Below are 14,284 nucleotides of genomic sequence, written 5' to 3' on the forward strand. Positions count from 1 at the left end.
GGTGGCGCAGTGGTTGAGAGTCTGCCTGCCAATGCAGGGGACACGGGTTCGAGCCCTGGTCTGGGAAGATCCCACATGCCGCGGAGCAACTGGGCCCGTGAGCCACAACTACTGAGCCTGAGCGTCTGGAGCCTGTGCTCCGCAACGGGAGAGGCCGCGACAGTGAGAGGCCTGCGCACCGCAATGAAGAGTGGCCCCCGACTCGCCGCAACTGGAGAAAGCCCTCGCACAGAAACGAAGACCCAACACAGCCAAAAATAAAAATAATAAATAAATAATAAATAAAAAATTTTTAAAAAATTCTTGAGCTTGTACTGAGATGCAATTAAGTTAATTGGAAACAATTTGATCCTTTTCATGTCTTGCTTTCCATCTTTGTTAGGTGAAACCAGAGCACTAGGTCTAAGTCTAATTTTGATCTACTACAAAACCAAACCTTTCTGAGTACTCTACCCAAAGCCCTGTGAAGTTATGAAGATTTTCACTCTGTTGTTGTGAACAAGAGCAAGTCCAAAGCTCTTTGCTCTCGGTGTATATTCCTCTAACCCTTCTGGGTGGTTCTTTCTCAGCCTCGAGTAGTTTCCTCACACATCTGCATTGATCAGTAGTCAGTAAAGACTTGCAGGATCCCTCTGCTTATCTCCAAGTCCTCACTCAGAGCTCTCTCCTCTCTGCACTCTGCCCTGCCTACTCTGATCTCCTTGGTCTCCCCAGACCCCCAGATTTATCCCCTCAACTCAGGATCTACCTGGATTCTCCTTCTCTGAGCTACAACCTGGAAACTCTCTCAAGCTAGGGAAATCATAGAGCTTGCCCTGTTTTTGCCCATCTCTCAGGAATGACTCTCATTTGTTACCTGATGTCCAATGTGTTGTTTCATATAATGTTTCGTATATTTTGTCCAGTTTTTAGTTATTTCAGGAGGAAAAGAGTTAACAGTGGGACATCAACCATACAGAAAGGTAGTCACTCAGTGACATATAAGAGGTAGCAATAGACAACAGAAGGGGCAGAGACCACGTGACCACTCATGGGGGATGGGGAACCACACATCTGACCAACAAAGGGGAAAACAGTCAACACCCTGGGGCAATCATGTAAATCCTTCTCCCTTTCCCCAATTCAAATCCAAAGAGTAAGTAAAGGTAAAATGGAGATTACCACTGCTAGTGAGGGCAGCAAATAACTATCCCCCTTCGTTCCAAATCCTGGAGTCCCACATCACCTGTACAAGGAGAATGGGGTGAGCTTTGAATCCAAACAAAGTGTTTAAATAGACAGAACTAAACCTTAGCAACCAAAGTGACACTGTTTTAAATAGCCAAAAATTATGGAATTGGATTCAGATATATTATGGGAGCCCACTGCCCAGTGGGAAAGGAGGTTTTGACAAAATACAACTTAGTAACTATTGAAGAAATATAAGTATTTCATGATTATACCTCGACAAGTTAAGATGTCTCAATCAAATTGGTTATACATACATTGGTTCAACTTCTTTAAGAAAATAATACGGCAATCAATACATACAGAGCTATAAATACATTTGTACTTTTTGACCAGTGTTGTGCTGGCAAGCCAGCTCTCCAAAAATAAAAATAAAAACAAAACAAAAAAAAAGCCCTGACTTGCAGCATTTGTCAATTTTTGTGGTGTATGTACTTCTACCTCCCACAGCTGACTTCAAGTCCCTGAATGCAGACTTGGGAAGTGATTTACAAAGTGGGCTCTTACAAGCTGGCGTGGTCAGCTCCAGCAGGCCATTGCCTTTGACCAATCTCCTAGAAATTATCCCTAAAGAACATAATTTTAAAAAGAAAAAGAAGCTAGATGCACAAAGTTATCATTGCATGGTTGCTTATGATAACAAAAAACATGTAAACAATCTGAATAGTTGGTTTATCCACTGGATGGAACATTATGCAGTTATTAAAATAGAAAAAGAATGGAACAATACAGATAATCATTTGATGTAATGTGAAGTGAATAAAGAAGAAAGCAAAATGTTATGTTCACTATGATTACAATGCTGTAAAATATGTATGATTATGGCCAAAGTTTCCAGAATACACAAAAAATATAACCTTTTTTGTTACAGCCTTGTGATAGAAAGTAATTTGTTATTCTTTTAAAAGGGCACTTAAAGTTGTTATAATAATATATTTTTTTCATACGAGAAGACAAAATCAGCAGTAGTTGACTTAACCCCATCTCTACATTTGCAGCACTGGGTTAGGCTAGGAATATCCAGGCAGCTGGCTAGAGCACTTCTCCAAAGGGTGATAAACATCATTGGAAATTTGGTGAAGAAAATATTTACCAGAACTCCTACAAAGGAAACCTCCAGGTTGATACCCCCGCAAAGGGCAGGCTGAAGTGGCAGTGATTGCTCAAATGCTTCCAAGGACGGTAGGTCTGTTTAACTGCAGGTCTTTTGCTATTTGAAGTGGTCCGAAAATGTGGGGGTCTTCCCTAGCAGCCCTTTGCTCACTCAGCCTTCAACCTCTTCTCTGAATAATTGTTGAGAAAACATTTAATACTGTTTCAAGTGGTGCCAAGTCATTAACTTGTCTGGGGCACCCAGATGTCTCTCTCTGGCCCTAAACATACCCCATGAATTTCCATCAATTCCATTCAAATCAGCAAAAGTTAAGTGAGTTCTGATTCACCGCCAGGCCCTGGCTAAACTCTGGGGACACAGTGAGGGATAAAGACTCAATTCCTGCCTTAAAGTAGCCTGGTATTGTAAGATAGTCATGGAAAATAAATAGCGCATTGGTATAAGTGCTGCTGAGTTTAGGAAGTTTACGGATCCCTTCCCTGGGGCTTCTCCCAAAATGCCTTGGGAAACATGTTGATGGGATCCCCTGGGCCCTGCCATGAAGCCTGCCCCAAGTCTATTAACCTCTCAAGCTTTCTATTCCATCTGGGATCCCTTTGCCCTTTGGCAAGATCTGGCCATTCCCTGCACCAGCCTGCTCCAAAGCAAATCCAGCCTAAAAGACTATAGCTTGCTCAGCCCAGCGTCGGGTTGCCAGGCCAGCCTCCCAGCTGGTAGGGGCTTGCTCAACTCCCTGCCCTTATCTGTCTCCTCCAAGCAGAGCATGTGGCAGAGACCTGGCAGCTGGGAGAGCCCTCATCATGTGCAGACCCCAAAGCTTACCAGAGAGACCCACGAGCCTCTTGCCACCTGGGCAATGAATAGAACGAGACAGGAGCTTCATGGCTCCTGGAAACCACAGGAGCTCTCCAAATGAAAATAGCCGAAGAGAAGAAAACAAGTACTGATCTCCAAATCAGAGGCTAAGAAAAGAAAAGGCACACGGTGATGCTCTTTTCTGAAGGCATGTGGTTTCCGAGCTGTGAGCTTAAGTTTCCATGGTCCTCTTCTTCCCTCCTCTGCACAGCCCAGCCTAAGTCATTCGGACATCTTCCCAACCCTCCAAGGGCCTAGAAAATGTAAGTTGAGGACTCTTGCTGGGGATTAGAAATGATGAAAATAGCAGTTATTCAATACTAGAAAACAGCAGAGTTTGAGTTAAGGGAGAGACATGGGGAAAACCTAGTGTTTGAGTGGATAAAAAGGCAAGACATTGAACAGATATGCTGGAATTGAAGGGACAAATCAAAGTTCCTAAAATGTACACATTGCCCTCAGATACATGCGAAGAAATGTGGTTTATATCACCATCTTGTAACTCCTTCCTCAGCTACTTCTTCCTCCAGGATGTTCACCAAACTATACGTTCCTCAGAAAGGCTACAGAATGTTAGATAAGACAAGTTGCTTGTGGAAACTGATCTTCTAGTCTGAACTGCAAATGAGCCAAATAAACAAAGAATGAGTCACAGCAAACTCGAGGGTGTTGGCACTTGACGAAGTTAACATGTTGCAAACGGTTAAGTTCCCTGTGCTTGTACTGAGCTTGGTAAATCAAGTGAAGAACTCATTGGAAAGTACTTATAAAACATTCAGACTTGGGTAAATGGATTTTAATTAGATGGAAGAGAAAACAAAACTTGTTCCCATGGAAACCAGCTTTTATCTGTCTAGGTTATCTGAAGTTGGGGACACCAAACCTGATGGTCTTCAATGGTCCTAAATGGTACTACAAATGTGGATATATTTTATCTCCTAAATATAAATGGACTTATTTTTACATTTGTGCCATAGCACAAACATTTTATAGCTGCTGTTCAACAACAAGCAAGACATTAGCTGGACATATTTCAGGTAAATCAAAAGAAGAGCCTTCCTGATTTTCCCCACCACCTACAACTGTAGGGTCACTGATCATTATAGCAACATTATGTGTGCTATCTCTTCAAGTGATCACTTATGTTGTTTTTATACATTTTAAGTAAAAAACATTCAACTTCTAGGCCAGGATTAGACACTGTAATAATAATACAGCATCTGCAGGCATCCTGTCAGTTCATCCTTTTAAATACTCTATGAAATAAGTGCTGTTATTATCCCTCATTTTACAAACAGAAAACTGAAGTTCAATAACCTGCCCAAGCTTTCACTGCCCAGCTGATAAGTTGTAGAGTTGAACTTGAACTTAGGACTTTGTGAACCTGGTTCCCTAGAACCCATAGATAGTTCCCATCTGTCCAAATACTGTCCCACATGTATTTTAATTATTCCTCCTCAATTCTTATTCCATGGCTGAGAAAGATTGAGCTTAATCATAATTTATTTATTAAATTGTGCATTTATTCAACAATAATATATTAATTAAGTGCTTTCTCAATGCTAGGAACTGACTAGAAACAGAGAGAAGACAAGGTTCATGCCCTTGTTATACTCACAGTCTAATAAGAAGACAGAAGTAGTAAATAAACAGTTGAATCCCCTTTTCTTCCTTTGAAAGTAACTGGACTACTGGGATCAACCTATAGATGTCAATCATTTTCTTATGGGCAGATCCATACTGTAGGCAAGTGACACTTATCAGTAGTCACAGCGATAAGCACGTGTCCACAGGAACCTCTCCTTTGCTATAGAACGTGAGAGTAATAGTTAATTATGTCAGGCACCAGAGATATTAGCCTGCCTATATTTCTGATACCTTAACCCAGGCTTCCTTTGGCAGTAGGTTGGATCCAGGACTCCCTTTATGTGACTAGAGCTGGTCTTTAGTGGTTTCCAATATAATTTTGACAACCACTACCCCCTTCATATCTTACTGTACCTAATTCCTACTTCCCATGTATTTTGAGGCTGCCCCATCATTGTAACAATCTTTCCACTCATTCATTCATGCAACAACCATTTATTATGATTCCATTATATGACAAAATTAATGACCCTGTCCCTTCTCTCAAAGAGTAAAAATAGGGGCTTCCCTGGTGGCGCAGTGGTTAAGAATCTGCCTGCTAATGCAGAGGACACAGGTTCATGCCCTGGTTCTGGAAGATCCCACACACTGCAGAACAACTAAGCCCGTGTGCCAGAACTACTGAGCCCGTGTGCCAGAACTACTGAGCCGCAACTACTGAAGCTCGTGCTCCTAGAGCCTGTGCTCCGCAACAAGAGAAGCCACCTCAATGAGAAGCTCACGCACCGCAACGAAGAGTAGCCCCCACTTGCTGCAACTAGAGAAAGCCTGCGTGCGGCAACAAAGACCCAACTCAGCCAAAAATAAATAATAATTTTTTTAAAAAAAGAGTAAAAATAAATTAATGCAAAAGTAAAAAAACTTAAGTAAGACTCTGGAGGGCTCACGCCAAGGAGTACATCCCAGAACTTCTGCTGCCAGTGTCCTTGTCCCCACGGTGAGCCACAACCACCCCCCACCTCTGCAGGAGACCCTCCAACACTAGCAGGAACACCCCTCCACAATCAAGATGGAAAGACCATGCCATCATCCTGTATAAATAATTTCAGCAATTATTTGGGCGCTCGCTTGGGAACCATATTAAGTCCTTTTTCCATATCATTGATGCTCCATAACATCCTCAATCAGACAACAGCTTATTTTAACTCAACACAAAAGAACTAATTTGAGTTAAAGAGTGAAACTGAAAGCAAGAGCAAGAGAGAGAAAGAAAGAGGTAGTTCTCGAGGAAACTTGTACAAGCCTCTTAGATGGCCACATCCATCAGAGGGCAGACAGCAGAAGCAAGCAGAACTACAATCCTGCAGCCTGTGGAGCAAAAACCACATTCACAGAAAGATAGACAAGATGAAAAGGCAGAGGGCTATGTACCAGATAAGGGAACAAGATAAAATCCCAGAAAAACAACTAAATGAAGTGGAGATAGGCAACGTTCCAGAAAAAGAATTCAGAATAATGATAGTGAAGATGATCCAGGACCTCGGAAAAAGAATGGAGGCAAAGATCAAGAAGATGCAAGAAATGTTTAACAAACACCTAGAAGAATTAAAGAACAAACAGACATAGATGAACAATACAATAACTGAAATGAAAAATACACTAGAAGGAATCAATAGTAGAATAACTGAGGCAGAAGAACGGATAAGTGACCTGGAAGACAGAATGGTGGAATTCACTGCTGTGGAATAGAATAAAGAAAAAAAAATGAAAAGAAATGAAGACAGCTGAAGAGACCTCTGGGACAACATTAAACGCAACAACATTCACATTATAGGGGTCCCAGAAGAAGAGGAGAGAGAGAAAGGACCCAAGAAAATATTTGAAGAGATTATAGTCGAAAACTTCCCTAACATGGGAAAGGAAATAGCCACCAAAGTCCAGGAAGGGCAGAGAGTCTCATACAGGATAAACCCAAGGAGAAACACACCAAGACACATAGTAATGAAATTGGCAAAAATTAAAGACAAAGAAAAATTATGGAAAGCAGCAAGGGAAAAACGACAAATAACATACAAGGGAACTCCCATAAGGTTAACAGCTGATTTCTCAGCAGAAACTCTACAAGCCAGAAGGGAGTGGCATGATATACTTAAAGTGATGAAAGGGAAGAACCTACAACCAAGATTACTCTACCTGGCACGGATCTCCTTCAGATTCAATGGAGAAATCAAAAGCTTCACAGAAAGCAAAAGCTAAGAGAATTCAGCACCACCAAACCAGCCCTACAACAAATGCTAAAGGAACTTCTCTAAGTGGGAAACACAAGAGAAGAAAAGGACCTACAAAAACAAACCCCAAACAATTAAGAAAATGGTCACAGGAACATACATATCAATAATTACCTTCAACGTGAATGGATTAAATGTTCCAACCAAAAGACACAGGCATACTGAATGGATACAAAAATAAGACCCATATATATGCTGTCTACAAGAGACCCACTTCAGACCTAGGGACACATACAGACTGAAAGTGAGGGGATGGAAAAAGATATTCCATGCAAATGGAAATCAAAAGAAAGCTGGAGTAGCAATACTCATATCAGATAAAATAAACGTTAAAATAAAGAATGTTACAGGAGATAAGGAAGGACACTACATAATGATCAAGGGATCAATCCAAGAAGAAGATATAACAATTATAAATATATATGCCCCCAACATAGGACCACCTCAATACATAAGGCAACTGCTAACAGCTATAAAAGAGGAAATCAACAGTAACACAATAATAGTGGGGGACTTTAACAATTCACTTACATCAATGGACAGATCATCCAAAATGAAAATAAATAAGGAAACGCAAGCTTTAAATGACACAATAGACCAGATAGATTTAATTGATATTTATAGGACATTCCATCCAAAAACAGCAAATTACATTTTTTTCTCAAGTGCGCACGGAACATTCTCCAGGATAGATCACAACTTAGGTCACAAATCCAGCCTCAGTAAATTTAAGAAAATTGAAATCATATCAAGCATCTTTTCTGACCACAATGCTATGAGATTAGAAACGAATTACAGGGGAAAAAAGGAAAGAACACAAACACATGGAGGCTAAACAATACGTTACTAAATAACCAAGAGATCACTGACGAAATCACAGAGGAAATCAAAAAATACCTAGAGACAAATGACAATGAAAACACGAGGATCCAAAACCTATGGGATGCAGCAAAAGCAGTTCTAAGAGGGAAGTTTATAGGTATAAAAGCCTACCTCAAGAAACAAGAAAAATCTCAAACAATCTAACGTTACACCTAAAGGAACTAGAGAAAGAAGAACAAAGAAAACCCAAAGTTAGTAGAAGGAAAGAAATCAGAAAGATCAGAGCAGAAATAAATAAAATAGAAACAAAGAGGGCTTCCCTGGTGGCGCAGTGGTTGAGAGTCCGCCTGCCGATGAGGGGGACATGGGTTCGAGCCCTGGTCTGGGAGGATCCCACATGCCGTGGAGCGGCTGGGCCCGTGAGCCACAATTACTGAGCCTGTGCGTCTGGAGCCTGTGCTCCACAGCAAGAGAGGCCACGATAGTGAGAGGCCCGTGCACCACAATGAAGAGTGGCCCCCACTTGCCACAACTAGAAAGAGCCCTTGCACAGAAACCAAGACACAACACAGCCATAAATTAATTAATTAATTAATTTAAAAAAATTGAAACAAAGAAAACAATAGCAAAGATCAATAAAACTAAAAGCTGCTTCTTTGAGAAGATAAACAAAATTGATAAACCATTAGCCAGACTCATCAAGAAAAAGAGGGAGAGGACTCAAATCAATAAAATTAGAAATGAAAAAGGAGAAGTTACAACAGACACCACAGAAATACAAAGCATCATAAGAGACTGCTACAAGCAACTCTATGCCAACAAAATGGACAACCTGGAAGAAATGGACAAATTCTTAGAAAGTTATAACCTTCCAAGACTTAACCAGGAAGAAACAGAAAATATGAACAGACCAATCTCAAGTAATGAAATTGAAACTGTGATTAAAAATATTCCAACAAACAAAAGTCCAGGACCAGATGGCTTCACAGGTGACTTCTATCAAACATTTAGAGAAGAGCTAACACCCATCCTTCTCAAACTCTTCCAAAAAATTGCAGAGGAAGGAACACTCCCAAACTCAATCTATGAGGCCACCATCACCCTGATACCAAAACCAGAGAAAGGTAAGACAAAAAAAGAAAATTACAGACCAAGATCACTGATGAATATAGATGCAAAAATCCTCAGCAAAATACTAGCAAACAGAATCCAACAACACATTAAAAGGATCACACACCATGATCAAGTGGGATTTATCCCAGGGATGCAAGGATTCTTCAATATACGCAAATCAATCAATGTGATACACCATATTAACAAATTGAAGAAGAAAAAACATATGATCATCTCAGTAGATGCAGAAAACTTTTTGAAAAAATTCAACACCGATTTATGATAAAAACTCTCCAGAAAGTGGGCATAGAGGGAACCTACCTCAACATAATAAAGGCCATATATGACAAACCCACAACAAACATCATTCTCAATGGTGAAAAACAGAACACATTTCCTCTAAGATCACGAACAAGACAAGGATGTACACTCTCACCACTATTATTCAACATAGTTTTGGAAGTCCTAGCCACGGCAATCAGAGAAGAAAAAGAAATAAAAGGAATACAAACTGGAAAAGAAGAAGTAAAATTGTCACTGTTTGCAGATGACATGATACTATATTTAGAGAATCCTAAATATGCCACCAGAAAACTACTAGACCTAAACAATGAATTTGGTAAGTTGCAGGGTACAAAATTAATGCACAGAAATCTCTTGCATTCCTATACACTAATGATAAAAAATCTGAAGGAGGAATTAAGGAAACACTCCCATTATCATTGCAACAAAAAGAATAAAATACCTAGGAATAAACTTACCTAAGGAGACAAAAGACCTGTATGCAGAAAACTATAAGCCACTGATGAAAGAAATTAAACATGATACCAGCAGATGGAGAGATATACCATGTTCTTGGATTGGTAGAATCAATATTGTGAAAATGACTATACTACCCAAAGCAATCTACAGATTCACTGCAATACCTATCAAATTACCAATGGCATTTTTTACAGAACTAGAACAAAAAATCTTAAAATTTGTATGGAGACAAAAAAAGACCCTGAATAGCCAAAGCAGTTTTGAGGGAAAAAAATGGAGCTGGAAGAATCAGACTCCCTGACTTCAGATTATACTACAAAGCTACAGTAATCAAGACAATATGGTACTGGCACAAAAACAGAAACATAGATCAATGGAACAATATAGAAAGCCCAGAGATAAATCCATGCACCTATGGTCAACTAATTTATGACAAAGGAGGCAAGGCTATACAATGGAGAAAAGACAGTCTCTTCCATAAGTGGTGCTGGGAAAACTGGACAGCTACATGTAAAAGAATGAAATTAGAACACTCCCTAACACCATACACAAAAATAAACTCTAAATGGATTAGAGACCTAAATGTAAGACCAGACACTATAAAACTCTTAGAGGAAAACATAGGAAGAACACTCTTTGACATAAATCACAGCAAGATCCTTTTTGACCCAGCCCCTAGAGTAATGGAAATAAAAACCAAAATAAACAAATGGGACATAATGAAACTTCAAAGCTTTTGCACAGCAAAGGAAACCATAAACAAGACGAAAAGAGAACCTTCAGAATGGGAGAAAATTTTTGCAAACGAATCAATGGTCAAAGGATTAATCTCCAAAATATATAAACAGCTCAGGCAGCTCAGTATTAAAAAAACAAACAACCCAATCCAAAAATGGGCAGAAGACCTAAATAGACATTTCTCCAAAGAAGACATGCAGATGGCCAAGAAGCACATGAAAAGCTGCTTGACATCACTAATTATTAGAGAAATGCAAATCAAAACTACAATGAGGTACCACCTCACACCAGTTAGAATGGGCATCATCAGAAAATCTACAAACAACAAATGCTGGAGAGGGTGTGGAGGAAAAGGAACCCTCTTGCACTGTTGGTGGGAATGTAAATTGATACAGCCACTATGGAGAACAGTATAGAGGTTCCTTAAAAAACTAAAAATAAAATTACCATATGATCCAGCAATCCCACTACTGGGCATATACCCAGAGAAAACCATAATTCAAAAAGACACATGCACCCCAATGTTCATTGCAGCACTATTTACAATAGCCAGGTCATGGAAGCAACCTAAATGCCCATCAACAGACGAATGGATAAAGAAGATGTGGTACATATATACAATGGAATATTACTCAGCCATAAAAAGGAACTAAATTGGGTCATTTGTTGAGACATGGATGGATCTAGAGATTGTCATACAGAGTGAAGTAAGTCAGAAAGAGAAAAACAAATATCGTATATTAACGCATATATGTGGAACCTAGGAAAATGGTACAGATGAACCGGTTTGCAGGGCAGAAATTGAGACACAGATGTACGGAACAAATGTATGGACACCAAGGGGGAAAGCGGCAGGGAGTGGGGGTGGTGGTGTGATGAATCGGGAGATTGGGTTTGACATGTATACACTGATGTGTATGAAATGGATGACTAATAATAACCTGCTCTATAAAAAAATAAATAAAATAAAATTTTAAAAAACTAAATATTATGATAGAAAGAATTCAAGTAATTGTAAAGTGAATATAAAACACATTTACCAGTGTTTCATAATTTTCAGTGTAAAAGTTTTTTACCTTCTTGATTAAATTTATTCCTAGATATTTTATCCTTTTTGTTGCTATTATAAATAGGATTGTTTTCTTAATTTTCTTTTCGAATAGTTTGTTGTTGGTATATAGAAATACAACTGATTGTTCTATGTTGATTTTGTATCCTGCAACTTGACTGAATTTTTTTATTCATTCTAACAGGCTTTTTTTGTGGTGTGTTTAGGCTTCCTGCATATAAGATCTGCAAACAGATCATTTTACTTCTTTTTTTTCTGATTTGGTTGCCATTTATTTCTTTTTCTTGTCTAATTTCTTTGGCTAGGACTTCTGGTATTGTGTAAAACAAAAGTGGCAAGAGGAGGCATACTCACTTTGTTCCAGGTATATGTTTTCATCACTACTGACAATAATGATAAATAAGGAGGGAAGAAGGAAACTTTAGAGGTGATCAATATGTTTATGGCATATTGTGATAATGGTTTCATGGATGTATACTTATCTCAAAACTCATCAAGTTGTATACATTAAACATGTAGAGTTTTTGTATGTCAATCATGCCTCAATAAAGTGGTTTAAAAAACACATTCACATTTACGTTAAGTGGCTAAATAATACTATTTCTAGGAGTATTTGCTGTTTAAAAGAAGACTGCAGAAAGAAAGGCATCCTTAACCCAAGGGGAAGAATTATCAAGAGCACCATGACTAGGTATCTTTGAACTGTGGACATGACTTGGAAGATACTTGGGGTTTGCAACCTTCCCAATAACAGCCAGCTTTGACAAGACAAAAGACTGACATCTAGCCCTAAGAATCACAAATATTTTTATTCTCTTTCTCCCTCTCTACCAGCCTGAGAAGTACTCAACATCCAATTGAGGAACAAGAGAGGCACTTTGTCCCTGGGTCAGATGAAAAGGTCTCTTTTGCCCCAAAACCTTGGAGCACCAGCCTCCTTGCAGGCTGCATCCCTCACACTGGCTCACTCCCAAACTCGCTTCCACCTGGCACTATGGCCCCTTTCCCTGACTACTTCCAGGCCCAGGGGCTTGCTCTTTGGCCACCACAAATGACTTAAACCCAAGAGAGCAGCTTCAGTAATTGGCCTGAGCAGCACACCACCTGTGGCCTGTGTATATTTTGTCCTCCATCCTGCATCCCTCCTCTTTTCAGGCCTCTAGTTTGAAAGTGATTTCTGAACCACTCCTTAGCGTGCTGCAAGGCCCAGGAGCTGGAGGGGGTGGGGGAACTGAAGCAGCAGTCACCCCTTTTTCCTTCTCCCAACCATAGGCTACCACTCCTCCCCCCTCCCTTCGTTACCTCTGAAACTCCAACTGGGCTCTTGCTTAGTTTATACTCACCTCCTTTGCCAGAGCTACTTCCCGCCCCCACTCCATACTTCTTCCTCATTTATAAGCATTTCCATCTGAAAGGGGGAGGTTTTTTTCTTTAAAAAAAAAAATCTCCTGAGTTGGGAACACTGCCGATTGTAACTATAGTGATGCATCAATCACGTCGCAATAATTGCACAGCACAGGGTTTCCTGTTAGGGCTGAGCTACCTGCCAGAAAATGGCAGCAATCAGGCTATTGGCAGCAGACAATCAGGCATCATTTGAAATTCTTTATGGCTGCATGTTTCCCAGTCTGGGAACTGGATGCTAATCAATCAGTTGTCATGGCAACCCAGCATCGCACAGCTATCAATACAGGAAAAAGATGGGAGAAATTACTAGGGCAGTGAGTGCCATCATTCCTGGGAGGGAGTGCCAGGTGACCTCAGTAGGTGCCAACCCATGGAAAACAGGACGAAGAAAGAACCTGAGACCCCAAGGGTAAAACATCATAGCTGATCCGGGGAAGAGCTGTTGTCTTAGCCACAAGAGTAGAAGCAGGTGGGTAATTTGGGGGTCACCTCATTGTCCCTGGATACCAGTGGGGCTTCCAGGGCCAGGACATAGACAGGCAGTTTGAGGGGAAAAAAAAAAGGGGGGGCAAGCACTAGTGAGAGAGGAGATCAATTATCAAATCATCCATCAAATGTTTATGAGTACCCACTACACATGGGGCCCTTTATGTAGTAAATACTCACTGTCTGGTCAGGTCCACCCAACATGGACAGCAAAAGACATCCAGGACCCACAGCAGCTTTTGATGTACCGGAAGAGTGGTACAATATTTAAGTAAGACTGTGGAGGAGATCAGAAATGGGGACAACCAGTGGGGCCCAGCATGGTAAAGGGAATGGATCGAAACCACATTCCAGGACTGGGCTAAAAACATGCCCACCGACCTTGTTGTATTAAATTCCAACAATGTGGGTCTTCCCTGGTGGCACAGTGGTTAAGAATCCGCCTGCCAATGCAAGGGACACAGGTTCGAGCCCTGGTCTGGGAAGATCCCACATGCCACAGAGCAACGAAGCCCATGTGCCACAGCTACTGAAGCCCGTGTGCCACAACTACTGAAGCCTGTGCGCCTACAGCCTGTGCTCCGCAACAAGAGAAGCCACTGCAATTAGAAGCCCGCGCACCGCAACGAAGAGTAGCCCTGCTCGCGGCAACTAGAGAAAGTCCATGCGCAGCAACAGAAGACCCAAAGCAGCCAATAAATTAATTAATTAATTAATTAAATCTAAAAAAAATAATTCCAACAATGTGAGGAGGTAGGTTTTATTATTTCTGTCATACAGCTGAGGAAACCCCAGCACAGAATGGTTGAATAAGCT

The sequence above is a fragment of the Balaenoptera borealis genome (assembly GCF_965194805.1).
Source record: "Balaenoptera borealis genome assembly, chromosome: 8".
NCBI lineage: Eukaryota > Metazoa > Chordata > Mammalia > Artiodactyla > Balaenopteridae > Balaenoptera > Balaenoptera borealis.